The sequence below is a fragment of the Falco rusticolus genome, chromosome 2 (genome assembly GCF_015220075.1).
Source record: "Falco rusticolus isolate bFalRus1 chromosome 2, bFalRus1.pri, whole genome shotgun sequence".
In the NCBI taxonomy this organism is placed as follows: domain Eukaryota; kingdom Metazoa; phylum Chordata; class Aves; order Falconiformes; family Falconidae; genus Falco; species Falco rusticolus.
This window is the reverse complement of record NC_051188.1, coordinates 23,899,769-23,915,580: the sequence shown is the minus strand read 5'-3', so window position 1 is coordinate 23,915,580 and position 15,812 is coordinate 23,899,769. Positions and strand designations below refer to the sequence as shown.

At 39.7% G+C, this 15,812-nt stretch overlaps 1 long non-coding RNA gene across 8 annotated transcripts in view; it reads left to right on the top strand.

Annotated features, from left to right (window-relative positions):
- Window positions 1-13,874, top strand: part of LOC119143225 — a 44,653-nt gene extending 30,779 nt beyond the window's left edge. For 5 of the 8 annotated variants that reach the window (XR_005102625.1, XR_005102628.1, XR_005102624.1 and 2 more), the window contains 3 exons: window positions 4,596-4,710; window positions 6,334-6,438; window positions 9,431-13,874. This is a non-coding gene — a long non-coding RNA (uncharacterized LOC119143225). The remainder of the gene's footprint in view (window positions 1-4,595; window positions 4,711-6,333; window positions 6,439-9,430) is intronic. The other 3 variants (XR_005102631.1, XR_005102629.1, XR_005102626.1) reach the window with 3 other exon arrangements.
- Window positions 13,875-15,812: the final 1,938 nt, after the last annotated feature.

The following is a 15,812-nucleotide window of genomic DNA, read 5'->3' as shown; positions in this document are numbered from 1 at the left end:
TCTGTCACACACATGACAAGGGCTTCCACAGTTTGTTTCTCCCACCCTGCTTCCTCTGCCAAAAATTCTGTATGCATCTTGGATCCACATATACCTTTCCATCACTCTTATTCTCCCTTCTCTTTCACTGTGTTGAATTGTCTTGAGGATTTGCCCATCATTGGTACTGGGGAGAAAACAAGCTGGTGCCAGCCATGAATGCATTCCAGCTCTTTGTTTTAGGATTAGGGATTTTAGAAAATACAAAGTAGAATCATAGCTGTGCATCTTCTACCTGGCATGTGTGCATAGTTCTATGAAAATTACATTATCAGGTACTGTTTAATAAAATGCTGCATGGCATTGTAAGACTGTTTTTTTTTATTACTGTAAAGTAGTGCTGTTTAGATGTTGAAGTTCCTGTGATGCTAGGCACCACACAAACAGGCTGAAAAGTTTATCTGCAGTCCTAAATGTTTGCAATGTAAATAGTTGAAAGGAGTTGAATATACACAGATGAGAAGGGAAATACTAGGAGTTGAGGGAGAACATTCATATTTCAGGCATCCAACTCATGTACCTAAATCAGAAGACTGATCTCCCTAGGCCATTTCCACACCTTACCCAGAGACTCCTTCAGAGGACAGTTTGGAATATTTTAGGCATTCCTTCATCAAAATTGTTCTCAACAGGAGCCTCTTTCCATTTACCGCATAGGAGGATTCATGTCCTACATCCCACACTTGCCTACTTCAGTTACTTAAAAGTAGGTGGTGTGTATATACCTTCTTATCACACATTTTGCTCATAGGGGCTGTAGGGGCACCTTGGTAAGCTGAATTTCAGAGAAAGCTTTGAAGAACAGCAATGCGAAGTATGTTTTCAGATATTTAAGGGAATTTCCCTAAAGTGTAAGGTGTAAAACAGGAAAAGGCATGAGGTGTTTGTTTGAAAATATAACGTGGGTGAGAGAAGAGCTGAATGACGCTAAATGATGGGTGGGAGATAGGAAGGGAAGAGATACAAGAAGCGCCTCTGACTTTTTTTTTTAAAAATAATTCTTTTTTTTTCCCCAGGAAAAAGTGGGGGTTTTGAAAGTGTTTTAGCCAAACAGAAAATAATAAACAAATCAGACAGTATGATCTAGCGGTCTTTTCAGCTTTATGTTTCATGAAAATTGGCCTAGCTTCAAATGCCAGCAAACCACAGCTGTCTTCCTGATGATGATTAAGGAACAATAGGTGCGGTGGTGATAAGCAAGGACGAATGGGCCTTGAAAGTGAAGACAAGTAACAGATCTTCCAGGAGAAGTCAGGGAGAGCTGTAGAGACAGCAATGGGTTCTCTGATCAGCTAGCAAAAGGGTATTTGCAGCAGTGTTCTGAATGAATGCGAGTGAGATCAGGCTGTGTTTCTCAAATGCAGAGAGAAAAACATTGCTGAATCAAAGTGTGATGATGAGGGTAACCTGATGGAATGCTTCAGTTGATTGAAAGAATTAATACATCTTGGAAATGTTGTACTGAAAGTATCTGCAAATTACGAATACGAATCTTATGGTTTGTAGTAAATTTGGGATCTCAGGTGATGCTAGAATTATCTGTCTGAGCAATAGGCAGGATGACTGTGTAGCTGTGCAGTGTTGTGTATGTCACCAGCAATTAAGTCATTCATATGAAAACCTTAAAGATCTGTCCTCAAATACAATTGTATTGTTTATTATTTGGAGTTCTTTGCTCCTATGATTGCTTCCCAGGTAATATTTCTTAGAATATTTCCCTACCTGCCACTAAGGACGGGATGTTAATTGTTGAGTTTGATTTGTAATGTCGCAGTGGGGTGCCTAGCATGAAAAGGTGTGTGTTGCATTTGCAGGGAAAGCACCGAGCGTTTTATTTGGTTTATGGTATTAATGAACACCAGGTACGGTAATTTCTTTACAATTAAATTATGAAGTCAAGTCCCTAATAACTATACTCCATAGTACTTCAGTAATATAATTAATTGGTTCAGTTCCTCATTCTGATCCTGCCTGATGATGTAAGAATCCTCCCCAAGAGGAGGAAGCTTTCAGTTTGCTTGAGGCTTTTATAGCCAAGTCCTGTACCAGCCACAGCCATACTTTCCTTCCCCCTTCAGCATGTCCCAGAGCTCACACGCTGAGAAGAGGGACTGCAGAAAGGGCAGAGGATATCTGCTCTTAGCTAATTTTCCACTGGCGTATAGTCGTGTGGGCATGGTAGCAAACAGGTGAGAATTAGAATTGTTTCTAGGCCTTTCTCACTTAAACCAGAGATGAAGCAACTTTAGTATCAGGGAGGCATAACCCGAAGTAAAACAAACAGCTTTTTATCTGCTTTCTTGTTATTTTTACAACAGATACATTTCCACCAGGGTTGGAAATATAAACGGTTCATGCATTTTTGCAAAAGCAAGAAGAAAGATTGTCTTAGGTGTCTAGTAGTTAGATGTCCAGATTAAAATAATGAAATATGTAGTATGCTCAGGGAATAGAAATTAAAAAATTGCCTATCCTCAGAAATGTGACTCTTTGGAAAGGAATTTGATATTAATAGCACTTCAGTAGTTTCAGGTTTTTCAGAGAAAGAGCAGTGATAGCCAGGTAAGGCAGTAAATGACCTTTTGCTTGCTAAAAAGTGTGAAATTGTAAATTCCTGAGTAAACACACTTCATGGCATGCCAGACATCTGTGGGCCAAAGGTGACATGTGTCTGTGGGATCCCGGCAGCTGGATGCTCACAGCTGGTGGGGAGAGATGAAGCGGGAGGTCAGGCATCCCTCTGCTCCCCACTCGCCCTGCGGCTGGGACCTCCGCCTGCACACGGCGAGGCAGGACCTGCTGAGGTGTTCTTCCTTCCTTCTGCCCCAACATGCTTACTGAACAACAGCCAGATATTAGTCTGTAACCCTCTTGAGATAAACCGACCAAAATATGACACTATATTCTAAATGTGGTGTTACAGGTTCTTTATTATGTACCAGTTTCTGGCATGCATGTGGTATACAAGTGGGAATTCAACAGTAAAGTGGAGATAAAGATTTTGGTACCTATCCTGACCTAACACCAACACTAAGAAGATGAAACCATTACTTTCTCCCACAGATTTTGGAAATCATACCTGCCTTGCATGTCCATGAATTTCCTCATATATAAGTAATCTGAGTAAAGTCAGTGTCTCGTCTCTGCCAAAAGGGTATCTTAATGTCCGAAGTGCATATTGAATAGAAAATTTTGTATATAGAATTTTTTCTTGCCTAGAAATAATAGCAATTTGAGTCTTTTTACCTCTCAGTCAGTGCTATTGACAAATCAACATCTCTTTCAATGAATTTCAGGTGTTCGTGTCCTCGCGTATCTTGGAATAATTTTTAAACTTATTTTATTTTATATGAAGGATCTTGCTGCATCTTAAGCCGTCAAGTAGGGGATATAAAAGTAATCAGAGACGGTTGATTCTCCTGAACATTTTTTTGGACAGAAAGTGTGTTTTTATTGATTTGTCTGATTATTTGCTGATCTCTGAAGACCTAACTGTACTATAGTAAAGGAAAGAATGGTATCATACTCCTGGACAACCTGATAGTATTTTTGGTCTGGCTAGCTCAAAGAGGTAGTACTGGTGAAGGTGCAAGGTGCAGTGATGTTTACAGGCCTGGTGAATTGGCCATTACATGCTCCTGAGCTGACAGATAGCCACAGGAAGGTCATAGGTAGAGAGAAAGCATGGACTCCTTCCTGGGGTGGATGATTAACGCTGCTGCTGAAGTTCAGATGACATGATATTCCATGGTGTAGCCTGTGGTTCTGTGTGCTTGTTCCACCCTAAACCTGATATTCCTGTAGTGTCTTCACTGCTGCTGTCACACATCCCTGTTGTATTAAAGCCTATATTTCAGTTGGCAAACCTCCTTATAAAGCTGACATTTTTTTGAGACAGTCTATTTTCTCATTGGCAATTGTATATGGTACTAGGTGCATGCTACTGTGGGGTTTTATTAGTATGGCAGGGAGAAACATCTACATAAAAAGTTACTTTATCTGACACGCTGCCAAGCTAGAACTTCTCACAACCTTCAGATAGGCATAACAGTGAAAGGTTTTTTTATAGAAATAATATTACTTTCTGTCAGTTTTACAGTGTTTTAAAATGTGGTAAGATTATCTCATTTTAGTTTTGCCACCATGTTACTAAGAGGCTAAAAATCTACACATCTAGAAATGGAAGAGTTGATGAAGATCAAAACATCACCTTTATTGATTTTTCAGACCACAATCTTTTGTTTAAAATAATAAAACAAATTATATATACATAAGAAAGAGTGGCAGCATGCAGGAGGTGAGCAAACCCACTGCAGGTATTCGTATTTGCCTGAAGGGGAATATGGCATGATCAATTAATGCTGTATAAAGCTCTTGATGTCAGATACCACTTTAGCCTTTCCTGTAGCTGCAGCGTTTTTGGTAAAAATGTAAATCTTGTAATGGTCTAGATACTCAGATTATTTTTCTGAGTTTTATTTTTCACTAGTCTGGTGTCTTTTTAGAGGTGTGCGTTGTGTTACCTGATTTCACCCTTCTTCTGTTTGCGTATTTAGGCCCTAATCCTGCCACTGGATTTGTCCAAATGGATCTCGATAGCCATAACCATGGGGCCTGACTGAGTTCATGGGACTCTGGATGACTGCAAGTTCCTACTCTGAAGATCTGATTGTAGGCCTGAACCTAAATTTCTGTTTTATTCCCCTGTCTATTTGCTTCTAATTCATGAAAATTATCCTGCCAAACAATACTGTATTTGAATCTCATGCGCATCTACTTCAGTAGCATTAGGACACCATGTGCTTGCAGCGTTGTCAGGCATCATCAAAATACTTCTGTTGTCAGGTGCCAAAAACTCACGATTGATGTGATTATTGTGTAATATTTTTACATTCAATGGCTTCCTACCTAAAATGGACATCATCACCTGTGTTTTCAGTCATTGTGGTATCTGTTTAACTCAGATTTTGAAGTCAGAATAACTGTTGGAGCTCTATTCAAGACATTTTAAAATATGCTGATAGACTTTTTTTTTTAATTTTGCAATGTGCAAAATTTTGCAATAGTAGCCTGCTATTACTGAAATCTTTCAATATGATGATACTCTGTGATGTAGACCAATAAAATAAGTAGGAAAAGGCATTAACTTTTACTAGCTCTTCTGTTGCTTTTCTATTTCTGTGGCTGTGGTTATATGACATACTATATAGCTGAGAGTGAGGATATTTTTATTTTTGTGAACCAGAGAGTATCTTTTGTTTACACTGAGTGCTGTTCCCTGTTCTATTCCATATGACCATGCTGCAGTTTCACTGAGTAATAAAGTTAAATAGCTCTGATAGAAGCTGGAAAGGACTTTGCAAAATTGCATTGAAAATAGAGTTTGAGAGGAAGAATGGATATGTCCCTTCCTGTGCATGCTAGTATTTATACTGTGTAGACTTTTTAAAGCAAGTATATAGCAATATAGGATAATTAACGGATGAAAAGATCCAAAACTTTCTCTGTATATAGAGAATCAGAAATACCTTTTTTTTTTTGCCTTTGTAGGCATATTACAATGATATCTAAGAGCTTCACAGTATTTGGTGAATTTTTGCTTATTCCCAAAACAACAGAAAGGCACCGCTGTCCTGTTTGACAAGGAGAAAACCAAGCCACTCAGTCAGTCAGTAGGAAAGTTGATGATATTAATTGGGTTCTCCTGCCTTTTAAACTCATGCCTCCAGCTCCATTTCCCCCTCAAAAGCCAAAGCTTCCATTATAATCAGCTGCTTTGCATTTCTACATAAAAGGCCCAAGGTGTTTCAGTTTGGACTCCCAGAAAATGAGGAAGACAAGGTTGGTGGCCACCTGCCAAGGTACTTGGTCTGACTGGCTCCTCATTCACAGAAGCCGATGGCGAAGGCAGAGGCAGAACTGAGTGTTCCTGTGTGGCGTTCAACTGCCTTAACCACATGCCCATTGCTCTCTTCCTGTAGTTGTCTGTCTTGTTCTCTGCACAACTTCTAGAGCAAACACATATACCAACCTATAAATAATCTAATTCGATACAGAACCCTGATTCACTTCCTGAGCAGCGTGTGTCCTGCACACACAGGGCGGCCACAATCCTCTGGAAAAATTCAGCAGAGTGGATGAGGGCAAATATTAAGGCTATTAAGTATTTAAACTTTGCAATGAAATTGTGTTCTTTTAATGTAGCTTATTATAGCTGTAGCTTGAAGTATTTTTAATAAGAAACAAGAAAAGATGAATGCTTTTAAAACTGGTTGTAACCGTTTCCCTGTCTAGCATGTGAACGTGAATATTCAGCTCGGTGAAATACAGAACATCAGCTGGTAGGAGGCTGGCCACCTCGAGGGAGGAAGGGAAGAAGACTGGGTAGTAAATGCACAGGTAATACCCTTAAAATACAGTTTGCTTTTGAGTCTCAGGGACTATTTCGGGAGAGTTTACCCTAGCTTTTGTTTTCTCTTCAGCATTCCCAGCTCAAGAAATTAGATCCTCTGAGTTTCTTGTGCAATAGATGTTTGGAGTGTATGGTGTGTTGCTATAGTCTGCTAATAGGTGTAAATAAAGGAACGGAAAACAAAGGTGGGATTTTCTCTTATCTGTCTTCTTCCATTAGTCAGGAAGAGGAGGCAGTCCTCAAGTCTTCATGTTTTCTCCCAGATGAATTTCAGGGGCGATCAATACAATCCTTGAGCTCAAAACAGGTAGCAAAACCTTTTATAATAGAAAATGTTGTACTCCACTTGTCCCTTTAATCTTCTTCCTGGTCAAACTGTAGTAGCCTGTTGTGTTTGTAAGCTACCAAGAATGGTGTGGAGATTCCAGTGCCGGAGCAGTGGTGTTGGGAATCACAAGCTTACCTCTTTATGTTTTATGTTAGACTTGATTTTGAGGTTTTTTTCTGGATAAATCTTGCCAGACCATAGCCCAGCTCTCAGTTTTTATTAATGTTCTACCTTATCCATGGGTGACACCTGAGATTCGGTGGCCAGACTAGTCATTTGCTATGACGAAAACAAAGCAGCCTTATGCTTTGCTTTTGCATGTTTTCCTCTGGGTTTTGCAGTCTTTTCCCACAAGGAAGGCAGCAAATTCAGATGGCCTGTAAACAGCGCTGGAGATGATACTAAGATATACAGGTAGTTAGGAAAATTTTGGTCAAACCATTCACTGAAATTCATAAAAATCAAAACACTTGTCAGTGGAACTCATGTACTTTTGCATTTTGCTGTGAAGAAAACAATAAAACACTGCTTTTAACACTTGTTTTTTTAAATAAGGATCAGTTTTTGAATTTTCACAGCTATAGGGAAATTGTGGGAGCAGGAAGTGTCTTGATAGGGTAGAATCATCTTAAGCTAGTATCTCAACTCTGCACTTTGTATCGTGAAACCATGGCCTGAAACTGCTGCCTGTCATATCATCATCGATTTATTATGTTACTTCATCTTACACATTATTTGTAGTTGTTTGGTTGGGATTGTTTGCTGGGCTTAGTTTGTGCTTTTTGGGTTGGCTGGTTGGGGGTTTTTTTGCTAGCACTTAATGTGAGTGAGCCCTGATCCATGACTTGGCTTCCAGGTACTAGGGTAATACAAGTAGTAATCATGTGTGCTGCTAAAAATGTTCTACCTTATTTCGATTTGCATTTGTTTACCTACAGCTTCTAGTTATTGATTCTGGTTACGCCTTTCTCTGATGGATAAAAGAGCTCTTTAGGACTCACTGTTTTCTCCCCAGGAAGGTGCTTTTACCCTGTAATCAAGTTACTGCGCCTTTTTTGTTGTTGTTTTTGTTTGGTTTTTGTTAAAGCCAAACTGAGTGAGCTTTTTGCGGTTCTCATTATTTCTTTTCACCTTCTTGGATGAGTTTTGGGGCTCTTTTCTATCCTTTCTCTAATTTTTCTATTAAAAGAGAGACAAAACTATTTTGCTAGTCACATATACAGCAGTGAAATTGCTTCACTAGTTACCCCTGTGTTAGTATGGTCAGAATTTGATGTTTTTGCAAGGTCAGATAAAACAAACAATTACTTTATATAACTTCAGCACATCTGAGTGTGTAATTATTAGAGGACAGAAAAGGATGGACCATTTTAAAAACATTTAAATGCTTCATAAACTTCAAAAGGGCTATCAAATCATCCAGAATGGGTGTGCAGGAGGGATTGCAGAAGTGTTTGCATTGAGGTTTTTAAGGAGATAGAAGTGAAATAAAAGTAATAATCTTAATTGTAAAGCCACAATAATACAGAAAACCTTAAGTGCTATGGATAACATGGTAATATGTACTTTCCAAAATTTTGTAGCATTGAATGCAAAATCTTTGTTTGTAACAGACTAGGCAGGCCACTGAAAATAGAGACTGTGAATGGGCGTGCACATATGCATCCTTTACATCCATTTAATCCCATAAGTAGCCACTTGCTTATGTTCTGCTGTAATAAAAGAAATAACATAGTATTAAGAATTTCTTTTGTTACAAAAGCTGTCACCATGAAGTCATGTGTGAGTTCCAACAATCAAAATCCATAGCTTGAAAGAGGGTCTTGGAATTTTTACTGCTTTAGTATTTCTTAACAAAGGAGTGGCTGTTCGTTTTGATTTTGATCTGTACTTTAGGACAAGGTTGAGTTAAATTTACCCTAAGGAGACTAACCAGATGCCTGGTCAAAGCATCTCAGACTACCCAGTGACTTTTATGCATATCATGCATATCAGCATCTGAATTGAATCTGCATCCACAGATCCGCACTTCTTCCTTATGGAAACAATCAGATTTTCAGTAAATTGAACTACAGGCTGTTTAAAGTCTCAGTGCTGCAGATCAGTTTAATGCAAGTTTGTCTAACATTGTCTCTTACACAAATTTGATGTCACCAGGTTGACTTTCTGTCCAAACTGTCTTGCTTTTTAACTTTGAAAGGAGTACTCCTTTCTGTTTTGGCAGCATTCCCTCAGTGAAACTTGGGGCATATTCAATAAGGAGCGTAATTTGTTTCAGCAAAATTAAAGTTCATGGAAACATGGTAAATGAGGAAAAAAAGGAGAATTAAAATAATGTAAAAGACTTTAAATCCTCTAAAACTCCTGAAAAAGGAGTAAAGGCAAATAAGGACAGAACAGAAAGCCAAATGGCCTCTGGCTAAGAAAGTACTAGTCTAAATAGGTTTAGACTACAAGTGTGTGTTAATGAAAAAGTTAATACTAAGATTTTGGTAGCAGTGGGTGACTTGGGCTAGAAGATGTCCCCCTGCGATGATGAGCTCACAGAGCCCTTTTCAAAGTGACTATCTGAGAGAAGTGGGCATTCCCTTGGATGCCTTTTGTTGTCACAGGTTTAGTTTATATAAAGTTTGTAATTTCTTACATCCTAGGTTGCCTCAGTTTCTTCTCCTGAGTCTCCCAAGTCCTGGAATACAACACTTAAATAAAGGGAGAAGATGGCACTGGGAAAGAAGATGGTAGAAGAAACAGGATGATTATCATAGCAGCTGGAGACAGTCTCCGTAAGAATACTAGCATGACTTCATTTCTCTGAACAGTCATTTAAGAGGTGATCCTCCTTCCTGAACCAGTAATAAATTGGGACGGCTGCATATAATGGTAGGTGTTTGATCAATGCAGCATCCACTGGAGTGTAACATATACTGGATAACTATTCTGGCGGTGGGGAGAGTGGAGGGGTGGCTGGCAAATTATCTTCCCATGAAATAATACTACTGATAAGTATTTGTTGAGCAGGTTCAGCTGCCACAGTGCATTTTCCAGCTTCTCTTTGTACAGGAGTATGGGGGAAAGAAGAGAGAAAGGGGACAGAAAGGAGAGAGGTGAGGAAAGGATAACAGTTTTTTAAGACTTCCTATGCTTTTCCAGGATATGTTCTTTGCCCTCCTTAAGTGATTCACTCTGATAACTTGTAGTACTTGTAATCTTCCTTGAGCACTGTATCTCATTGGGAAGTGCTGAATATGTGGACGATTCCCTGAATGAATGAGAAACACTGAATGAGAAACGCTCCATTGTCTACCCTTGCATTGTTAGGAATGAGATGAACACTACTCAGGGACAACCATACACACTTGGCTGTATTCAGTGGAAGGGAGAGACTGTCAAACTATGCAAGTTCCTTTCTGAAGCTATGAGCTAATGTTTATTTCCTCCAGCAGTTCCTGTAACTGCTTGCTTGCAGTGTAGACATCACAGTAGATCCTGTGTAGTTTCCAGATAGTGGTATGTGCTGCATCCCTTATTTCTTTGGATGTCAGCATCACATGAATTCATATTATTTTCCTGTTCTGTGGAGATAATACTGCTAGGATTTCTAATATCGGGGACTGTGTTGGTGTTAGTTGTCTTCTACATATTCAGAAGCAGATGGCTTAGCCTGTGTTGCAGATATGGATAGAGTCCTGTATAAAGCGTTAGAGTATAGATCTGAGTGATATTTGTATATTGTGCATTTTCAGAAAACTTGTAGGTAAGAGAGTAGTAGCTCTGTTCCAGCATTATACCTGGCTCAAGGAATCTTGCCAATCTAACTTGAGGCATTGAGGGCTATCTAAAGGAGTCCTGAATGTGAGGGAGCATATCTTGTTGAGTCTTTTGGGCTGGATAAAATAGGAAGGAAGGGAATCTGAGATATTTTTCATCACCTTAGCCTGGCCGGATTCTGCCTGTTCAGATGTAGAAGTCTAATAGTGGCGTCAGCATCAGAAGCTTACCTGCTACTACAGTGGTCTGAGGGAGGCTGTGTTTAGAGAAGAGTGTCTGTGAAGGTGGACAGTAGCATTTTTGGTTTATTAGAAGCAGGTGATATCTCTTATCTTGGTGGTAGACTTGAGTGTACAATCACCTAAATGGTCTGGAGATTTTGGGGAGGGACTGAATATTTGATGCAATGTTTCCAGAAAGTTGAAGAGGTAAGTGGATGTTGCACTGCATGTTGTGCTCTCAGCAAATCAAACATCTCAACAGGTCAATAATTTCAGAAATAGTGCAGTTCTAGAAAAACATTCCTTGAACTCCTTTTTTCTGTTGAAGCTGAACACAGTTCCTATCTGTCTGTAACCCAGCATTGAGAGCTTCACAGAGACATTTAAAGAAGTTATGTAGGAATAGGATGCTAAAGGAATCACATGTCATAACAGTAAATAATTTCCATCACTGTCACCATGAAATGGTTACTTTCTATACACATTTTCACTGTAAAAAAATGTTCATGGCATACTGATCATCAGAAGAAAAGTCAATACTGATGTATCTTCAGCAGGTTTGCCCAATTCATGAGCTGAACAGTGTAGGTATACACTTTTGCTATGGAAATATGTTTTCTTGGAAGCTTTACTATTTATCTGTTAATTCCTCAAAAGCCTATACAAATGTAATGTTGACCATTCTATGTTGAAGTGCTTTGTAAGTACTGACCCTGATTTAAGAATGTATCAGCTCTAGAAACAATGGAATTGTCTGCAGGGCTCACATGTCAACAAAAATCAGCTGGTTCACACATGAAGCCTGGTGAGGAAATTACCGCAGCAGCATGGGTGCCATCCCTGCTCCCTGACTGCCTCTCCCAGACCACTTCCTTCAGTCAGCTGAGGTTACTTTGCGTGGCTGCTGCTTGTCCGCAGTCACTGCTTACTCGCCCATGTAGACTAGCCAGCCACTCATCCATGCTGAAAGGACAAATGGCTGTCTGATATCTTGTTCTCTAGATAACTCTCACTAATAGAAGAGAGCCAATAATATATGCAGATTACTTGATGCAATCTGAGCAAATCCAGCCAGAAAGGTGAAGCGGAGCACATTCCATGCATTGTTACTATTTGCAGACATGCTAAGTCTCATTTCTTTGAATGGGGTCTTTCTCCTTCGGAAATTATTTTAAGGAGCTATTTGGCAGATTCCAAATAAGGCACCGGAGAAAAATATTGGTTGTAAGTCTGCATCTAATAAGCAACCGAGAATTGTGTTCATCTGGGCTGCATACAGGCTGGCACTGCAGCCTCAGGAAAAGGGCAAATACGGCCAGTGCTTTTTCCAAAGGTGCTGCGAGCAGCCTACCCGCTGGATGGCTGAAAGTGTTCAAAAGCAACAGTGACAACCTAAATCACCAGCAGCTCCGTCATATGTACATGTGCCTCGGTGCCTTGTCTCTGCAAATGTTTTGCTCTTGTTTTAAGCTGAAAATGTAACATTTTCGGTGAGAAAGGCTTTCAGGTCTCGTTAAAAAATACCTTAATAGTAGCTTTGGATTTGACTAACAAGCTAGGTTTATTTGTGCCATTTTCACTGTAATATTACCTTAATTTTGACTAGAAGAAACAATGATCTCATTCCTTGGGAGGGAGGACAGAGTGACAAAATCTGGAGGTCTAGTGACGACACTGAATCTCTTCATTGTCAAAGTGAGCTATGAAATCATCTGCCTTACAGCCAAAACCACTGGGGAGTAAGCAGCGTCCTTCACAGAAAGCAAAATTTACAAGGGAATGTGATGGCATGGAACAGCAACCTTCTTGTCCCAGGGGAAGTGTGCTGCCCTGCATCCCATCTCCTGCATCTCCTGGAATTGATGCAAGTTCCTTTTCTCATCTCCGTCAGCAACCACACCACTCAAGTGGGCACAGACTTCCCAAGGCGTGGCTCTTTATATGCTGTGACTTTCTTGAAAATTCTGCTGGAGGAGTCTCAACCAAGGTGTTTCACAAAGTTGTTTTGAGAGCTGGGGAGAATGAGATCCCCGCTCTGCCTTCTCCCTCTTGACCAGGCTTCACCACTGACCAGGTGGGCTGTACTTGGGATTCTCCATACTTGTTTGTCTTTGCTAGAAGTCTTCAGCTGTGAGCTAGACGGGCTGATCTGAAGTGACATAATTATTTTAAATAGCGAAATTAAAACTCTGTTTTCATAATTCAGTTAGAATTTTTCAGTTCCTGCTCAGCAATACATTGTCTAGAAGAACAGTTCTGTCTTTGGAGAGGCCTTTCTCTGTTATCTCTAAAGAAAATGGAAAACAAAAGGATGCTTTAAAAAAAGGTTAAGAATATACAGCTGGTGTTTCCATCCAAGTTCAGCTTGCCTTGCATGGAAAAGAAGTTGAACCAAACAGCTCCTTACAAACATTTCCACTAGTTTTCAAATAAGTAGCTACAAAGGATATAGTAAAAATTGATATATTTGAAAACATCTATCTAACAGAAACCATAGTTTTATTCATGCTTTGCAATAAGACATCCAATCTGTGTGACTTTTCCCAAAGTATACTCCAGTTTGCAAAACAACAAAATTACTAAATAGGGATTTTGAAACTCTCAGCGCAGCTACATACTTTTTTTTTTTTTCTGGACCAGTCATGTTGGGCTGTTATGACCCGACTATTCTGTAGGCAAAGCCTCTGTGCATGAAGTCAAAGGTGGCTCATGTTATCCAAGTGATCTCAGTGACTGCACCTGTCATGTGGAGTGTAATTTAAAACAGATTTGGACTTCAATAGGGTTTGCAGAAGAAAGCATGTTTGTAAAGTATCAGAAGGGATGTGGCACAGCATGAACAAGAGAAGAAACATAGACTGCTTCTGTAAAAAATGCTACTGTCTGCAACCAATGAGTAAATTCTTTTTATTTCTGTCATTGGGGACTGCAAAAAAAACCTTGCTGGGATATGGAAACCTGTACAGGCCTTAGCATGTAACTTAGCAAAGATGAAGAAAAACCTTTACTGGAATATGTCATGTAATCAGAACCTTCTCAGTGCTCGCCTTTTACTAAATTGTTGGGTCTAGACAACAGCTGGGAATAAATGCCTGCCTTTTCCTTCCTTTCAGGTCTGGTTTTCACAGAAGAAACTTTAAAGAAATTCAGAATGTGCAAAGCTATGAGCTCCTGCACACTAGGCCACATAAATGCTTGTGCTTTTTACAGTTTTCTTCTGCTCCATATTCTGCGGAAAGGTTTAAAATTTAAGGCACAAACCAGCCAAAAAGAGACTTTGCTTGAGACAGAAACATTAGTGTTCCTTACTATTCCTGTGTTTTCACATGATTTCAGGTAGCAGAACCGCTGTCTTCATGTGTCTATCGGGACTACTTCACAAACGAGGCAATTTTAGCATTAGGGTCATTGACTTCCCTAAAGCACCCCACCTTGCCGAACAATTGATAATTGCGTTAGAAGATTTGGAATTTGTTTGCTGACTCACCAGCAATGTCTTGAAAGAAGCACCAGCTTGAGGAAGCAAAATGTTAGGAGGCAGCAGTCATAACCAAGCCGCAGCAACTGGCTCGGGCATTGGATCCAGAACAGAAATTACCAGATTCTGGATTAATTAAGGGTATCAGATGAATACTAATACAAATACTCTGTCAGCAGATGTGTAGAAATGCGTATGACTTGTGGGGCCTGTTCCTCAGCTGTGAGGGACCTGGTTAACTTGGGAAGACTTTGAGGAGAGATTGATGTTTTCTTGTATGGGAGAATTGCCAGAGGACAAGGGTAGAAAGTGTGAACAACACTCAGAAGAAGCCCTGGTATAATACTTCTTGAATAATAAAGTTGCCCTGCTGTATGTTCAGATGCTTACTGGGAGGTGGTTTACATCTTGTGACGCTAAACAGATCTCAGCTTAATATATGTACTGACAGCTTCCTAAACAGGAACCTATTACATCCTATATAAAACCTATATATTTGTTCTGTGGGACTTAATGGTACTATGCACACGAGAGTATTGAAAGTAAGCTAGTGAGGAGGGAAAAAAATGCAATTTTTTTTCACATCGTTCAATATGACATAAATGTCAATGTGACACTGAGACCAGCCATTGATGTGTGGCACTGCGGGTTGAGACGTAAGTGTAGAGTGTTGCTGCACACCATCCAGTGCGGTAACACCTCTAACAGATCAGCACCCATGGCCTCTGCTATGAGGCTTGCTCATTTCAGATTGACTTTGTTTCTAACAGTGTCTTATAAATGTTTTAGAAATACCACCCCACTTAAAGAAGGAAGAACGAGCACAAAGATTTGTCCAAGGGTCACCAAAAAGTAAGTCTGTGGCAAAGCCAATCTTTTGCAGCCTCTTCTGTGGCTTAATCCCCAGAGACAAACCAAGCAGAGCGGCTGCTTGGGTGCATCTCCACAGGATTATACTGTGACTCTTCTGCTGATACAATTAAAGATTCAACCCACCTAACATGGATGCAAGCAAGCAGAGAACTGAGCCATCCCAGCATATAAGTGTCTGCGGTGAGCTAGTACTAGTATAATTATATTGGTTTCTTTATAATCACATTTGTATCTAAAGAAAGAGGAAGGTATTTTATTGAACTTAGGCCTGTCTGCACTGGAAATTGGTACAATTGTGACTTGAAGATGTGGGTCTGACTTTTTTTTAGTTCTTGGTATTTGTACAGTTTTCCATTTGCCTAAAGTTAATAGACTAGTATTGTCTTAAGTTTCTCTCTTACTAAGAACTGGGCAAGTAGCGTTGGGCTAAATGAAGAGGTACACAGTATTATTATTCTTGGATTTAGGGGCTAGTTTTGCTTGGGACCTTAAACACAACTCCCTAGGATTCACTTTTCACTGTAGTTAATTCCTGCTACTGAAAGCTATTAGCCACGGTCCCAGCAAAGAGAACAGAGGCACTTTATCAATTATTGTCAGATGGAAATACTTTAAATTTTATTGTTAGTCACAAATGTTCACATGTAAATAGCTGATTTTGACAGCCTACCTAATTATCACGTTTTCGTAAAA